Here is a 16396-nt window from a genome sequence, read left to right as displayed (position 1 = left end):
ATACATTAAAATTTAAAAACTCATAAAACACACATACACTGTTCAGGGCCTGTCTGTCTTGGTAGAATGAAATACTATCCTTATCTTCTGTTTATGTTTTCTACCTTCTTGCCTCTGTTTTCATTCTTTAAAGCATGATGCTTCCACTAAATAAGATTATAGAGGAAGGACTTTATTTGAACAAACATTTCAATATCTTTGGGGGAAAAATAGGGTGCACATATTATACACTGTCTGCCCATGCAGAGTATTCTTTTCCCTCCCTTCCTGTGTGTGTGTGTGTGTGTGTGTGTGTGTGTGCGCGCGCGCACTGGTATGAGTGTGCTTTAATAATGAGGCTGTCTTCAAAGGTGGTAAGTTTCCCATTAATAAAAGTATTCAAGTGTAAACGAGTTCACTACATGGTAAAGCTGTTTCAGAAGGAATTTCTTAGCAAATGAATAGTTGCTTCATACATGTGTCCACAGTACTTCTTGGTCCTTTATATGTGTTAAGTACAATGTTATATTATGGCGGTTGTTGATTAAATTTGTTGACATGTAAGAATTCTAGTTCTCTAGGGTATGCTTTGTCTCATCTATAATTCTATCTTGTTATAGTTATTTATGCAATAAATAGATCACATATCCCTATTAATTAAAAAATTGAATGTACAATTGCAATATAGATATATAGATATTATACTATCACTATCTAATTTGGGTAAAATAACACTTAGGTTAAAGTTCATGGTTAACAACATAATTTAATTGTAGATAGTCTATATTTAAAACAGTCCTCTTATTATTTAAATTTTTTTCATTATCTGCTTATGAAATCTCATCCTTTGATAAATGTTTTTGGTATTGGATCTGCCGTTTCTGCCCCTTCCCCTTCACAGGCATGCATTATCGGTATTATCTTAATTTGCCAGTTGTCTGTGATGATTCATTTTGTTACAACTGGATAATATTATCTGTAAAGACATTTAACTGAGCTCAAGGAAACTGCACTATGTCCCAACATGCAGGACAAATGAACAGATGGTACATGCATGGCCGACCCCTGCGGTGGAGCTAGGCTTCCTGAGGCTCCACCTGGTGTGACAGCAGATCAGGTGGCTAATGGGCCGGCGACGATGGCTGTCATATCCTTGGCACAATGCTCTGCTGTTCCAGTCCTGAAATTATGAATAATTTTATCTTTGAATTTATGTTTTCTTTACTGCTATTGTGGGTGGGTTTGCCTTAACAAAAAAGTGTGAGGGGAAGTGGCTTGGGAATTTTGAGAAGAGGTATAATAATCTTTTTTAAGATTTAGGGGGTGGGAGTGAGGGGCACTGGGAACAGTGCAGTAGAAGAGGATTAGGGCAGTAGAGGAGGGCTGCCTGGCAATGTTGGGGCTCCCCTGGGATATGTGATAAGTTGGTTGTTATGTTAGTGTGATTTTTTTTTCTAGCCATGTTCATCTACAAAGTTACAAGGAGGAAGCAGCTGAAGACTTGAACAGGGTTGAAAGTTTATAGGGAAACACAATAGAGAGTAGCTAAAGGCATGTGAGAGATTGTGAGAAGGAAGGTGGTGACTTCATGAGAGTAATCAATGGTGAGCACACAGGCTGAGGGCCTGATGGCTTGAGGAAAGGCTTCAGTTGGCAAGCCAGAATAAGTTAGGTGGGAAGACAAGAAATAAGTTATTGGGGAAGGGGGCAACTTGAAATCTAGACTTTGGAGGAGGCATAGTTACTGGTAATCACAAGGTTTGGGATGAGGGCCCAGGAATGCATTGCTGGGTGGAGGAGAGAAATGACTTGCAGGTGAAGAGGTTCTGCCACAGAGGCCAGGAGCTGAGGAAGCCATCTTCCTGCAGGTCCCCAGGCAGTGGCAGCAGTATCAGGGGAACAAAGGGAGGAGCATTAAAACCTTACATGTGATGATAACCAGGAGCAGCAGTGGTTGTACATTTCGAAGGGGCTGGCTGGCTTGAGTAGAGGGGAACCATCACTCGAACACTGGCACATGTATAGAGGGACAGGAATTCCCTTCAGACTAAAAAGTGAAAGGGATTTCAGGGAATGGAGACATGGGATGTGATAGGGACAAGGGTTTCCTTTACCAAGGAATGAGAAGTAAGTAAGTGGAAAAGGGAGAAAAACAAAGTCTTTCAAAAGCCATTTTATTTTATTTTATTTATTTTTTATTTTTTAGTCTTTTTGTCTTTTTAGGGCTGTGCCTGTGGCATATGGAGGTTCCCAGGCTAATTGTCCAATCGGAGCTGTAGCTGCTGGCCTATGCCACAGTCACAGCAATGCCAGATCCAGGCCATGCCTGTGACCTACACCACAGCTCACGGCAACAACGCTGGATCCTTAACCCACTAGGAGAGGTCAGGGATTGAACCCACAACCTCATGGTTCCTAGTTGGATTCGTTTCTGCTGCGCCACAATGGGAATTCCTCAAAAGTCATTTTAAATGTCTCTTGAATTCCCTTAAAGATTAAGTCTGTCACAATACTAGTGAGAGTCAGGAAGATTTGGATACCTGAGGTTGGCTTTGTCAGCCTAACTTGCTTTCCTTTATATTGTTTTCTGTTGAATTACATGTCACCAGGTTGAGATACCATGAGGATCATTAGCAATAAGCCATTACTTTACCTGCAGTAGTTTCAATCTGGACACGTATCAGAATCTAAATGTGAAAGTAGAACAAGATTATGTTCTGTGTTCATTTAGCAAGCAAACATTTCTTGGGTATCTTGTCTGTGCAAAGCACAGTGCTAAAGATGAGGAATGTGAAAATAGGCTAGGTACTATTCCTGTCCCAAGAACTTCATGGAATTTGGATAGTAAGAGTGTCGTGACAACTAGAAGCACTTGTATCTTCCAAGAGTTCAACAGGGAGAGGAAAGGAGTAGATTTATCTGGTAGAACTCTCTGATACCCAGTCTCTAACTGATCTGGCTCCTCTGATGGGGAAGTCAAGACCCTCACTTGCTGTTGGAGTTTATGTGCATCTCAAAGTGCAAAAATGGCCCCAGTCTGGAGACTGCTAGGGTTGGGTTTGGGTTCCAGAGCCCCAGGTGAATCTGAGATGGCCACAACTGTCAGGACACAAGACAATGGTGAAAACATCCAGATGCTCCACTGAGCCAACAGCTAAGTTTTAAGAGCAAATGGAATGATGGGACTCTAGAGATTCCCAGAGAATGGATCCCATAGAGAATTACTTAACACTACCATTCTCAACTTTATGCAGGAAATTAATCCTTCTATAATTTATAATGCCATGTAGTTATATTCCAAGGCTGTGTTTGCATGCATTTACTTCACTGTGTCTATATTCAGGACTGATATTAAAACTGAAACTTTAGGCAAAATTCTATACCCTCTGCTAAGATAACTACAAGAAACACATCAACCCAGCTATTTTGTATCACTGGCCACATTGTCCAAGATCATCTGTATTTCCTGGATAAAGTATTTATTTATCCACAACAGATGCCCACTTTTGCTATATGTCATAAAACAGAATCCAACAGATCATTACATAGGTTCACTAAAATATTGAATTTTTTTTAACTAGCTTCTCTAATAAAATCTCATAATTAATCTGCATACATAGGAAATAGGATTCTTTAAGCTTTTAAATTTACTTACAGTTTACCAGAAATACTTTCTTCTCTTCCCCAACCTCACTGCTAACTGAAATTGACCATATTTATGGATAATATTTTCATTGAAAAATCATAAATTTAGGGCTGGAAAGAACCTTAGAAATGATGACACTGGATTAACTTATCAAAATCGCATAGTTAGTGGCAGAATCAGATTTTAAAATAAAAGGCTTGATGTAACAAGATCCCCCAAGTATCCTCTATGTTACGATTTTTCATCACTAAAATACTGATATATAAAAAACTAAAAATTAAATGTAGAAATATGTCTCAGACAATTTTGGAATTCTAGTTGGTTACAGAATATGATCGCTTTCCTTTAAAGGATATATAAAGATATTTTTTGTTTATCCTATTGTTTTTAATTTTAATCAGTGTCACTATTGAAAATAAATAAATAAATAAAACAAAAAACAACAACAACCCTGAAAGTAAAGTTAGTTTTGGCAGCATTCAAAAAACCAAGGTATCCTTGAGTTATACAGGGACCTCTCCATGTTTTCACCAATTTAAATAAAAGTTCTACAGCTCCCTTTGGATGATTTTACAAGGTCATTGTATACGGATGAGTCATCACACTGCTACTGGAAAATGACTTCAGAAATAAGCCATGCGGAGGTTTGAAAGAGCTTTGTTTCTCCCTATGACAGTTATGCAAGTGGAAAGAATAGTCTTGAATCCAAAGAAAGGAATAGCGTACACCAGAACATTTCAGCAACCAAACAATATTTCTCCTAAGAAAGGAACTTATTTATCTCTATGGCTGAATAGTTCTGTAATGATACCAAGTGTTTACCCCTGCTAAAGAGATTTTCCAAAATAATCCTAATTAATATGAATATGCCCATAGCTACCCAGAATCTTGGCTGGCCAGTTTCATCCCTAATGAGGCGGATGTCAAATTTAGACATAAATCCCTGTAGCACTTGGCTTTGAAAGTGTGAATTTATTATTCAGGACTAAAACTCTATTTCAGATCATAGGTAAACATAGATAACAGTTTATTTTGTTACTCAACATGTATCTGGATAATTTACTTTGTTAGTTTGGGAATACTCAATACTAGAGTCCATACACGTCAGATTTTCTTTGTTACAGTCATTGTTTCTGGGTCACTGAAAAGAATTGGATGGTTTAATAGAACCAAGAAGAATGGTTTTACTCCCATCAAACAATACATTAAGTTTTTTAAAAATGTTGCTTCTTCTTAAGTTTTCTTGGTCAATTTCTTCTTCTTTTTGTTTTTTTTACTCTTTATGTATTTTATTTATTTATTTATTTTAAATAATTTTTATTTTTTCCATCATAGCTGATTTACAGTGTTCTGTCAGTTTTCTACTGTACAGCAAGTTGACCCAATCACACATACATATATACATTCTTTTTATCATACTCCATCATAAATGACTACATATTGTTCCCAGTGCTATACAGCAGGATCATTGTTTATCCATTCCAAAGGCAATAGTTTGCATCTATTAACCCCAAGTTCCCAGTCCATTCCATTCCATCCCTCTCCCCATTGGCAACCACAAGTCTGTTCTCCATGTCCATGATTTTCTTTTCTGTGGAAAGGTTCATTTGTGCCATGTCTTAGATTCCAGATATAAGTGATATCATATGGTATTTGTCTTTCTCTTTCTAACTTCACTTAGTATGAATCTCTAGTTCCATCCATGTTGCTGAAAATGGCATTTCCTCTCTTTTATGGCTGAGTAGTATTCCACTGTGTATATATAACACATTTTCTCAATCCATTCATTTGTTGATGGACATTTAGATTGTTTCCATGTCTCGGCTATTGTGGATAGTGCTGCAATGAACATAGAGGTGCATGTGTCTTTTTCAAGGAAAGTTTTGTCCAGATATATGCCCAAGAGTGGGATTGCTGGGTCATATGGTAGTTCTATATTTAGTTTTCTAAGATACCTCCGTACAGTTTTCCATAGTGGTTGTACCAATTTACATTCCCACCAGCAGTGTAGGAGGGTTTCCTTTTCTCTGCACCCCCTCTAGCATTTGTTATTTGTGGACTTATTAATGATGGCCATTCTGACAGGTGTGAGGTGGTACCACATAGTAGTTTTGATTTGCATTTCTCTAGTAATCAGTGATGTTGAGAATTTTTTCACATGCTTGTTGGCCATCTGTATATCTTCTTTGGAGAAATGTCTATTCAGGTCTTTTGCCCAATTTTCAATTGAGTTGTTGTCTCTTTTGCTGTTGAGTTGTATAAGTTTTTCATATTTTTTAGAGATTAAGCCCTTGTCAGTTGCATCATTTGAAACTATTTTCTCCCATTCCATAGGTTGTCTTTTTGTTTTTTTATGGTTTCCTTTGCTGTGCAAAAGCTTGTCAGTTCGATTAGGTCCCAATTTTGGTTTATTTTTGCTTTTATTTCTGTTGTCTTGGTCAATTTCTTAAACAATGAATCAAAATGAAACTTGAAGAGTCTTTTGTTGGCATTTGATATGTATGTGATAGAGTCCTTTTCCATTGTCTTTATGTAAGACTTACCAAGTTTCCACTAGATTATAGTCAAGAGTACTTATAAGATGTCTTTTTGTTGATCAACACTATGAGTTAGGTAAGGCAGGGTCTTGTCACCTCTGTTTCACTGCTTAAGAAAGGTAAGTTCAGGAGTCATGTGAGCTGATCTATATGCCATAACTAGTTTGTCTCCCTTTAGAATTAAGCCTTATAAAATCTAGACAGTTCATGGCTACATATGAATATGTTAACATATATCTATGGAGTTCTCTTTATACAAATAAATAAATCGAGTGCTTCAATCTATCTTTATTTTATTTTTAACACCCTCATTTTGTCATCCTTTTGGAAACCAGTCCTATGAGCTCCTGAATATCCCTTAATTCTCAGGAGCATCATTTTACACTTCCAGAGAAGACCTCAAATTTCAGTGCTATTAACCATTAACTCCTGGAGGAAAGAATGCCATGGTAACAGAAGTTTAACAGAGGGTTTCCCATGGAGACAATCAGTTTACAAGAGCTTGAGCAAAATCATCATTCCAACGGCCAGGACCATTATTGCTGCATCACCCTTGTCCTGGATATAAGATTAATCTACAATCCAGTCACAACTTCCTTGTAACCCCTTCAGAGCTCAAGCCTATTATAATAAAAGTCCTTAGAAGGTTATTGCCAGAAAAGACCTTGGAAGTCATCAAGGGACTAACAGCATTGTATAAAAGTAGAACTCTGAGACAGACATTGATGGGTGAGAGAAGTGAGTCAGCATTTCACAATGAGTCTCTGACCCCAGGCTGGACTGCAGCCCCTACATCCAGACCTGTTATCATGATGTCAATAATAATAACTAGTCTCAGCAGTGCTTTCATAACAATAATTCATATTAATATCATATTAATTTTTCCTACAAAAAGCTTTGGGCTAGAACCATGTTGTCTTCTTGCAAAGTAAGACCTCATAATAATTATTTTATGGATGAGGAAACAGAGGCATGAAGATTAAGTAATCTACTGGAGGCATCCTAGGTAGTAAATGGCAGAGATAAGCTATAACATGTGTTCTTTCCATGTGGCACAATCCATCCCACCAATTAGTGCCTATTAACCATAATCACTAACTTACCTGGAAAAGTCCTTTTATCAAGATCATGATTCTGACACAATTATCATCAATGATTCAATCATTCATTGGAAAATAATTTATTATTTACCAACTATGGTTCACCCTTAAATTTGGGAGTTAGTGGGGGTTAGTGGTATTGACCCTCCCTGCAGTAAAAAATCTGCTTATATACAACTGACCCTCTGGATCCTCCACATCCATGGATTCAACCAAATGCATATCATGTAGTATTGTAGTATTTACTATTGCAAAATATCTACATAGAAATTGATCCATGCAGTTCAAACTCATGTTGTTCAAGGGTCAACTATATATGCTAAGAATGGATATTCATTAGTTTATGTCTTTTTATTTATTTATTTATTTATTTACTTTGTCTTTTTCTAAGGCCACACTCACGGCATATGGAGGTTCCCAGGCTAGGGGTCTAATTGGAACTGTAGCTGTGGGCCTGTGCCACAGCCACAGCAACTCGGGATCAAAGCCATATCTATGGCCTACACCACAGCTCATGGCAATGCCAGATCCTTAACCCACTGAGCAAGGCCAGGGATTGAACCTGCAACCTCATGGTTCCTAGTTGGATTCATTAACCACTGTGTCACGACGGGAACTCTGACATTCATTAGTTAGATATTCATGTTTAAAAAGAAACAAATTTAAATACAATTGAGTCCCATTATTCACTGGAGTTATGTTCTATAGAATTTCTACAAACATTGAATTAGTAAATACTGAATCATTGCCGCATGAACGAAATGTAGAATTAGGTTTCCCACAAGCCTCTGCTTACATTTGCATTCACCAATCAATGAATAACCTTATTTTATGTTTGTTTCTGTTTAAAGACACCTTACTCAATATATACTGTTGATTCATTACCACTGAACTCAGCCAAAAGCACAATACACATACTTGCATGACTTATCTAACACATGTATCTTTACTGTCAGTCACACCACAGCCTTCTTTCACTTAGGAACCCTGAACAGCACCTCAGCCCCACACCTAGGGACCATTTTAAACAGCAAAATTATCAACAACAACAAAAAAGAAAAAACAAAAACAAAAACTTGAAGGGAAGAGATAAATTAGGAATTTGGGATTAACATATTCACACTACTATGCATAAAATAGATAAACAACAAAGAACTACTGTACAGCACAGGGAACTATATTCATGTCTTATAATAGCCTATAAGGGAAAGAATCTGAAAAAGAATATATATATATATATAAAATACCTGTCTCCAGGTATTTTTAAATTTCCCTTTTGATTTTTTTGTTGACCCACTGGTTTTTAGTAGCATTATATTTAGTTTCCATGTAGTCAGTTTTTTCTCATTTCATTTTCATTTCTAGTTTCATGCCATTGTGGTCAGAGAAAATGCTTGAAATAATTTCAATACTCTAGAATTTGTTGAGGTTAGTCTTATGCCCTAGTATGTGGTCAATCCTTGAGAATGGTCCATGTGCACGTGAAAAGAATGTATATTATCTTCTGTTCATTGAAGCAATATTCACAGTAGCCAAGACATAGAAACAACCTAAATGTTTATTGACAAATGAATGGATAAGAAGATGTGGTATATATACACAATAGAAACTACTCAGCCATAAAAGGAACAAAATAATGCCATTTGTAGCAACATGTATAGAACTAGAGATTCTCAAACTAAGTGAAGAAAGTCACAAAGAGAAAGACAAATACCATATAATATCACTTATATCTGGAATCTAATATATGGCTTGAATGAACCTGTCTACAGAAAAGAAACAAACTCATAGACATGGAGAACAGACTCATGGTTCCAAACAGGAAGGGGAAGGTGTGGGATGGACTGGGAGTTTGGGGTTGGTAGATGCAAACTACTGCATTAGGAATGAATAAGCAATGAGGTCCTGCTATATAGCATAGGGAAATATATACAATCACTTTTGATGGAACATGGTGGAAGATAATATGATAAAAATAACATATATGTATGTGTAACAGGGTGACTTTGCTGTGTAGCAGAAATTGATATAACATTGTAAATCTTCTATAATAAAAAATAAAAAGTAATAAAAACAAATTTAAAAAACAAAAATTAAAAATGGATTAAAAAATTTGAGAAGCTCAACCCTCAATACATCCTAAAAAGTATACTTCTTTACAGTATGAAAGCTGATACAAAAAGACGTCATTCTGTTGGACCTCAGGTGGGAATGTGTACACCAAGTGCCAACTCTTTCACCATTCTGCAATGGTCACCTCCATGAATGACCAACTGAAGCACTGAGAGTGTTGATTTGGGGCTTATAAATAAACCACAGCACATGGGAGAATGTGCAAATATACGAATCCACAAATAATGAGGATCAAATGCAATTAAATTATGTATTAAATTTACTACAAATATAAAATTAAATAGTAGATTCAAATAAAAACACAATAATACATTTAAAATAAAAATTTATCAAATATTCCCTTATTTAAATTAAATCTGATCCCTCTTTTAGGGAGCTTGCAATCTAGTCTCTAGTCACAAAGGTAAACATTAAACTTATAAACAAACCTAAAATGCATGATTTAAAAATATCATTTGTATGAAGGAAAAGAGTAGGGCATGAGGAAGTATACCTCAGGGGCCTTTTACCCAGGGTGGTCAGCATTAACTGAAGTTTCGCCTGTAAACTGGGCAGAGGAAGTTACCATAAAGAATGTAAGTGCAGGAAGCATCTGGAGATTTTGCTCTCCCACTCTTCCCTGTCTTCCTTATCACCTGGGGAGGAAAGAAGCACTTCATAGCTCATCCTGAAAAACTTCTGCCAGATACACACACACACAGATGTCAAGGCCCCTGAAATGAGTTCGCCTTGTGTCCTTACCCTTCACCTACACGCAGAAACACCTCTCTACTCTAAATGTTCACTCCACTCAGGCCATTCCATCTGCTGTGCAGGAGAGGCAGTGGGACCACACGAAATTCAGTTTCTGTACCTATCAAGTAAGAGGTGCTGAAATGGATTTTTGTAAATTAGGAGTATTAATAATGAGATAGAATTGGTTCAAGGGTTTTCTAAGAAACACGTCCAGTCTTTATCACAGAAGCAGATTAATACCTGTTGGATTTTGAATGGACTTTAGATTTTATTCCAGCCACCTAATCTTTCAGAGACAGGAACTGAAGCACATTGGCACAAGGTTATAGAGATAATTACTTGCAGGGTCTGGATAAAATAGATTGGAAATGAAGTATATACTTGTGTGTTCCAGACTTCATAAATTTTTAGTGTTTGAAAAAAGCTGAATTGTTAAAGTGTATATATGGTATGTTTAAATGTCAAATTAATGATTTTTAAAATTAAAACCATGTTTAAAATGTTTAACTGCTGATTCATTCCTTACTAATAAGTAATGTGATACTTTCTACACACACACACATGCACACACACACACACACACACACACACACACACACCCATCCATCTGATGAGAAAGTTTTAATTCAAGCAAAGATCCCTTCACTTACCTAACAAGAGTGCTATCAGCCATCCAAGTTAAAATTGTGTCAGGCTTCCCCAAATCAACTTTAAATCATGGGACCAATAACATACAATAAGGTTAAAAAATTAAACTGCCTAAAAATTAACTGTCCTATGTTAGCTTTAGCCTTAATAATAATATCTCTATTCTCCATGGACTGATTATAATCAAAACTGTTCAATTTAAGAAATAAAGAGCTAAAAATATGTTTTAAAGATGATAATAACCAACCCCCTATAAGCAAATAAAAAGACAAAATAAACTAAGAAAAACATTTGGAATAAAACACAAGTGAATAACATCACTAATATAGAAATGACTTCTAGATATAGGAAAGGCAATATCTCCATAGAAACATGGGCCAGATAAATGAACTACAACAAAAAAAATACAAATGGCTGTTAACCATGTAAGAATATGGTTAATCTTACCAATAAGAGAGAATCAAATTAAAATGCATTGAGAAACCATTTTCACCCACCGGACTTGCAAAATTTTAAGTGTGGGGAAATAGGCACCTTTGAAAATTGTTGGTTACAATGCCAAATGATAAAACCCCTATGTCTTCCAAAACTATATATGCTTTTACTCTTTGGCCGGCAACCTCATTTCTAAGATTCCTTCTAACATACTAAGGCAAAAAAAAAAAAAAAAAAAAAAAAAAAAAAAAAAAAAAAAAAAAAAAAAAAGGCATGTTTACAAAGCTTTCATAGCAAGCTTGTGCACAGTAGCAAAAGACTAGAAACCACCAAAATGACCATCAGTGGGTATTCTGGTTTCCTAGGGTTGCCACAACCAAGTCCCACAAAGTACATGGCTGAAACAATAGAAACTTACTGTGTCACAGTTCTGAAGGCTAGAAATATGAAATCAAGGTGCTGGCAGGGCCATACTCCCTCTGAAACCTATAGGGAAGAATCCTTTCTTGTCTCTTCCAGCTTCCGGTCCTAGATAGCAATCCTCAGTATTCCTTGGTTTAGAGATACATCAGTCCAATCCCTGCCTCCTTTGTCACACAGCCATCTTCTTCCTGCATATACTCTCTCCTCTTCTAGTAAGAACACCAGTCATATTGGATTAGAGTCCAAATAATGCATGACTATGACCTCATCTTAACTCAGTTACATCTGCAAAGACCCTATTTCTAAGGTTACACTCACAGGTACCAGAGGTTAGGACTTGAACATACCATTTTTTGGTAAGAACACAATTCAGCTCATAATAATAATGGATAGATTGAATAAACTATGGTACAAGAACACAATGGAAATCTTTGCACCTATCATAAGAATGATAAATATAGTTACATAGTACTAAGGAATAGTCTTCAGAATATATTGTTAAGTAAAAATAGAAAAGTGAAGAAAAGTGCGGATTTCTTTAACTATGCCAGAATATACTTATATATTTATTTAAATCACAAAAGAATAATAATAATAAAGGAGTTACCTAAGTGGTATGGGGAAATAATAGGAAAGAGACTAGAAGTTAAACTTCCATGGATATCAGTTATTTTTTGGATTTGATTTCAGAACACTTAAAATATTTTACATAGTTACAAAACAAAATTTAAATTTAAAAAGCAAACCCTAAACATCAAACACAAAATGAATAAGTGAATCTGTCTTTCCAGTTGGTGGAAGTGACATAGGAACTATTCCAAACAAAACACAGTATTTTGAAAGTACCTTCCTTACCTTCCTTAACACAAAGAGAAGTGCGAAAAAAAAATCTAAAGCTATTTTTCAGCAGTCATATTGTTGTCGGTAATGTTTTTTTTTTCTTTTTAGGGCTGTACCTATGCATATGGCATATGGAAGTTCCCAGGCTAGGGGTCAAATTGGAGCTGCAGCTGCTGGCCTACACAGCCACAGCAATGTGGGATCTGAGCTGCATCTGTGACCTACACCACAGCTCACGACAACACTGAATCCTTAACCCACTGAGAGAGGCCAGGGATGAAACGTGCATCTTCATGGTTACCAGCTGGATTCATTTCCACTGCACCACAATGGGAACTCTTAGTTGTTCATAATATTAAGCCTGCTAGATGTGTCATATATAATAAGTAAACAAATTGAGTAATTACATAGTGTTATTGAAAACCAGAATTTAGGTCTGGGAGGAAGATAATAAAAACAATTTAAGGTTAAGAAAAAAGGTTGTGTGATGATGGTATTCTGATTATATTTAAAAGAAGGGCTTTTTTTGCCTTTTAGAAGAAAACACTGAAATATTACAGATGAAATAGTATCATGTCTGGGATTTATTTCAAAATGATCAGAAAGGTGGAAAGGGAAATGAGTGGGGGTGTAAAAGAAACAAATTGACTATTAGTAGATAATTGTCGAGCTGGGTTATGGGTATGTGGGGAATGCATTCTACCGTTGTCTCTACTTTTGCACATGTTTCAAGTTTTCCATAATATGTTTTTCCATATGTACTGCATTTATGGTATATATAAAATAAGGATATGTGTTATAAATATGAGTATGCATATGTTGATATATGTTCTGAATATTTATATACTCATATATACACATAAACACAAGTAAGAACAATAAAAATGTATAGATTTTTGAGCAACCCAGCTGCCCCATCATTCAACTTATTGGCATTGAATTGCCTTTTGAGCAATCACCACCTGCCCTATCAGCAGCAATGCCAATCACAGTCATCAAACTGAACACACTCACCTTCCCTTTGGGGCACTTAACTACAAACATGGGAATTTCATAGGAAAACAAGAGAAATTCTAGCAATTCCCAGTTTTCTAGTTAATTTCTCAGGCCCAACCACTTCAGATTTCCTGATTTCCAGCATGATGGACATGTGGCAATCACAGTAGTGTGTGAACTGTGGGTGTTCTGTTGCTGAATTTGTGCAACAGGGTTGAAATATGTCAGCACTGACCCTGGCTTCTTTCCCAGGCAACAGCAGATACCTTGTAGGTTTGATCTAATTAGATGTGTTTTTTCACTCTGATCTTTTATTCACCAGATTAATTTTCACATAAGTGGTAAAGTTCAGTGATGCTAACGTGTGATGACAAATCAGATAAATCACTTTCTCCCCTAAGAAGGAATAAGGAAGGATTTGGAGAAGAAAACCAGGTGTGGGGGTTACTCTAGTGAAAGCCCTTCCATGGGGGACATGAAGCCAGAAATATAGAGGCTCCACCATTACACTTCTGTAAACCCTCTCACCTCTTCTCTTCAGACCAACACTTTAGCTGTTATTGGGTCTCCTCTTTCTCATCTTCAAATCAAACTCTTATTTTGTTTAGAATATATATATATTTAGGCAAATTTATTCATGTCAGGGTCTAGGTATTGATAACTTTTAGTAGAATATATTTGTTTTGCCTTGACCTATTTATAAAGGATAAATTCCTGTTGATGGGTCTCTGTCCTCCATAGGATTCTCCATTCAGGTTTATTGTCCTCTTCCAGGTTTCCTCCTTGAGCTTCGGAATAGGGCTCTTGGGAGAAAAGAAAAGTCTCCAATCTCTAAGAAGAGTTCTTTTTAAAAGTTGCATTAAAAATATAAGAATGGTCAACACACACAAAAAAAGAACAATTCCTTTTTCTAGTGAGTTTGAAATCCTGTTACTGCCAAGACCTTCACCAGGAGAATCTTTGGACCAGAGCAAAGAAGGTTAATGGAATGTGCCAGAAAACAAAGTAGATTGTTGGTATCAGGAACAATTTGTTAGGTTTTAAATTTAAGATAAATGTTTTGTATTTTACACACACCTTGAACAATTTATATTCTCTGTGGTTAAAATTTTAAAATCTTGGATTTGGTTACTATGACACTGATCCAAGCTTATCCCACGCCAATTGTGTGAAACAAAGGCTTGGTCAAGAACCTTTCAGTAAAATACACATGAAGCTGAACGGTTATTAGATATATATACCTATATTTTCTATTAGAGCTAAGGCATGCCACAAGTAAATTTCTTTGTAATGCTACATATAGCAAGTGAGAAACTTAAAAGCAAAACATTGAGATCCTAGATATCTTGTGGCTATAAATTTTAGGACTCAAGTCAAGAAAAAGTCTTCATGAGTTTTCAATGCTAGGATGCCTGGAAAATATAAAATTGAGACGATTTTACATTTATGCTAATGTTTTTGGCTTTTTTTTAGCTCTGCATCTGTGGTATATAGAACTTGCCAGGCTGAGGCTTACATCAGAGCTACAGCTGCTGGACTACACCACAGCCACAGTAAGGTGGGATCTGAGCCAGGTCTGTGACCCATAGCATAGTTCATGGCAATGCCAGATCCTTAAACCACTAAGCAATGCTAGGGATGGAATCTGCATCCTCATGGATACTATTCAGGTTTGTAACCCGCTGAGCCACAACAGGGGCTCCCTACCTTTATGATATGTTGAAACCCAGTATTAGTCTCAAAAAATGTCTTTCTCATTTGTCCAAATTCACTTTGACTCTTCCCTTGTTACTCTTTGCACTTGCTACTCTTTGCAAAAGTTGGTAGCTTTTAGAAGTATCTGGTTTGTGTTCCTGTTACAAAGGGAGTCATTCTAATAAATCATTGGCAACATGTACAGTTCCCAGTAATTTTAAAATGTGTCCTTGGTTAGAATGTAATATAGCCCATAATTTAAATGGATGCTAATTGTGAGATTACAGTAATCCAACTGTAGATAGCTAGACATTTCAGATTAAGTATTAGAAAGTGGTTAATTCCCTATTTAGGTAATTATTTCTCAGGAAAAAAATGGAAGGTTATTAGTTTAGAATATTTGGCAAGCTACCTAGAAATGAAAACAAAGGCACAGAGATGTATTTTCCAAAGATAACAGATAGGGAAAAAATAGAGGAGCCTTCAGGTATGACTTTGAACATGTGTCTCTTAAGGTCATTTTTCACATGAATATTCCACAATTCTGAGATAATTAACTCTTGACTGGGAAGGAGTAAACTTCTGCAGAATTCACTAGATTTTACCCTTGATCTCTACCTGTAACCCCTCCCATTATACTTGAGAACAACATAACACTTCTGCTTGAACTTTAGAGTTATCATGACCCACTTTTTCCATCACCAGTCATCTTATTGGACACGAAGTGCTGATGCTACTTCCAGAGTGTCGTTAAGATCACTCCACCTTTTCCAGGTTTACAATCAAAGGCCTAGTCCAGGTATTCACGGCCTCTCAGTCAGCCTTCGGAAGTAGCCTACTAACTGTTCTGTATGATTTCCCTCTTGTCCCCTGCAGTCCCTCCTACTCATCTCTGATCATTTAATGTTGAAATAAATGACTTCGATCTTGCCATGCATGCACCCTAAATACCTGGTAGTTTGGGCAGAGTCCAAACTCTGGAGCGAAGTAAACTGGGCCTTTGCCAATATGGCCACTGTCTTTGACAGCTCCCTTCACATGCTTTTAATACTCCTAGATTTTCAGGTACATCAGAGTTACTTTCCATCTGAAGAATACCTACTGTACTATCTCATCTCTAAATCTCAATTCTGTTGCTTTTGGTTTCTTTGAAATGGCAAGTGAAATTCATAAAAACCATTCTCACTCCTACGCCAACATCCAAATAGGTAACATTAATCTGTATTAGC

The 16396-nt window shown here is 36.5% G+C and overlaps 1 long non-coding RNA gene across 1 annotated transcript in view; it reads right to left on the bottom strand.

Annotated features, from left to right (window-relative positions):
• The window catches only part of LOC102159433, a 233654-nt gene that overhangs the window by 85641 nt on the left and 131617 nt on the right, over window positions 1-16396 (bottom strand). The window lies entirely within an intron of this gene.

The sequence above is a fragment of the Sus scrofa genome, chromosome 16 (genome assembly GCF_000003025.6).
Source record: "Sus scrofa isolate TJ Tabasco breed Duroc chromosome 16, Sscrofa11.1, whole genome shotgun sequence".
Lineage (NCBI taxonomy): Eukaryota > Metazoa > Chordata > Mammalia > Artiodactyla > Suidae > Sus > Sus scrofa.
This window is presented reverse-complemented; position numbering and strand designations above follow the sequence as displayed.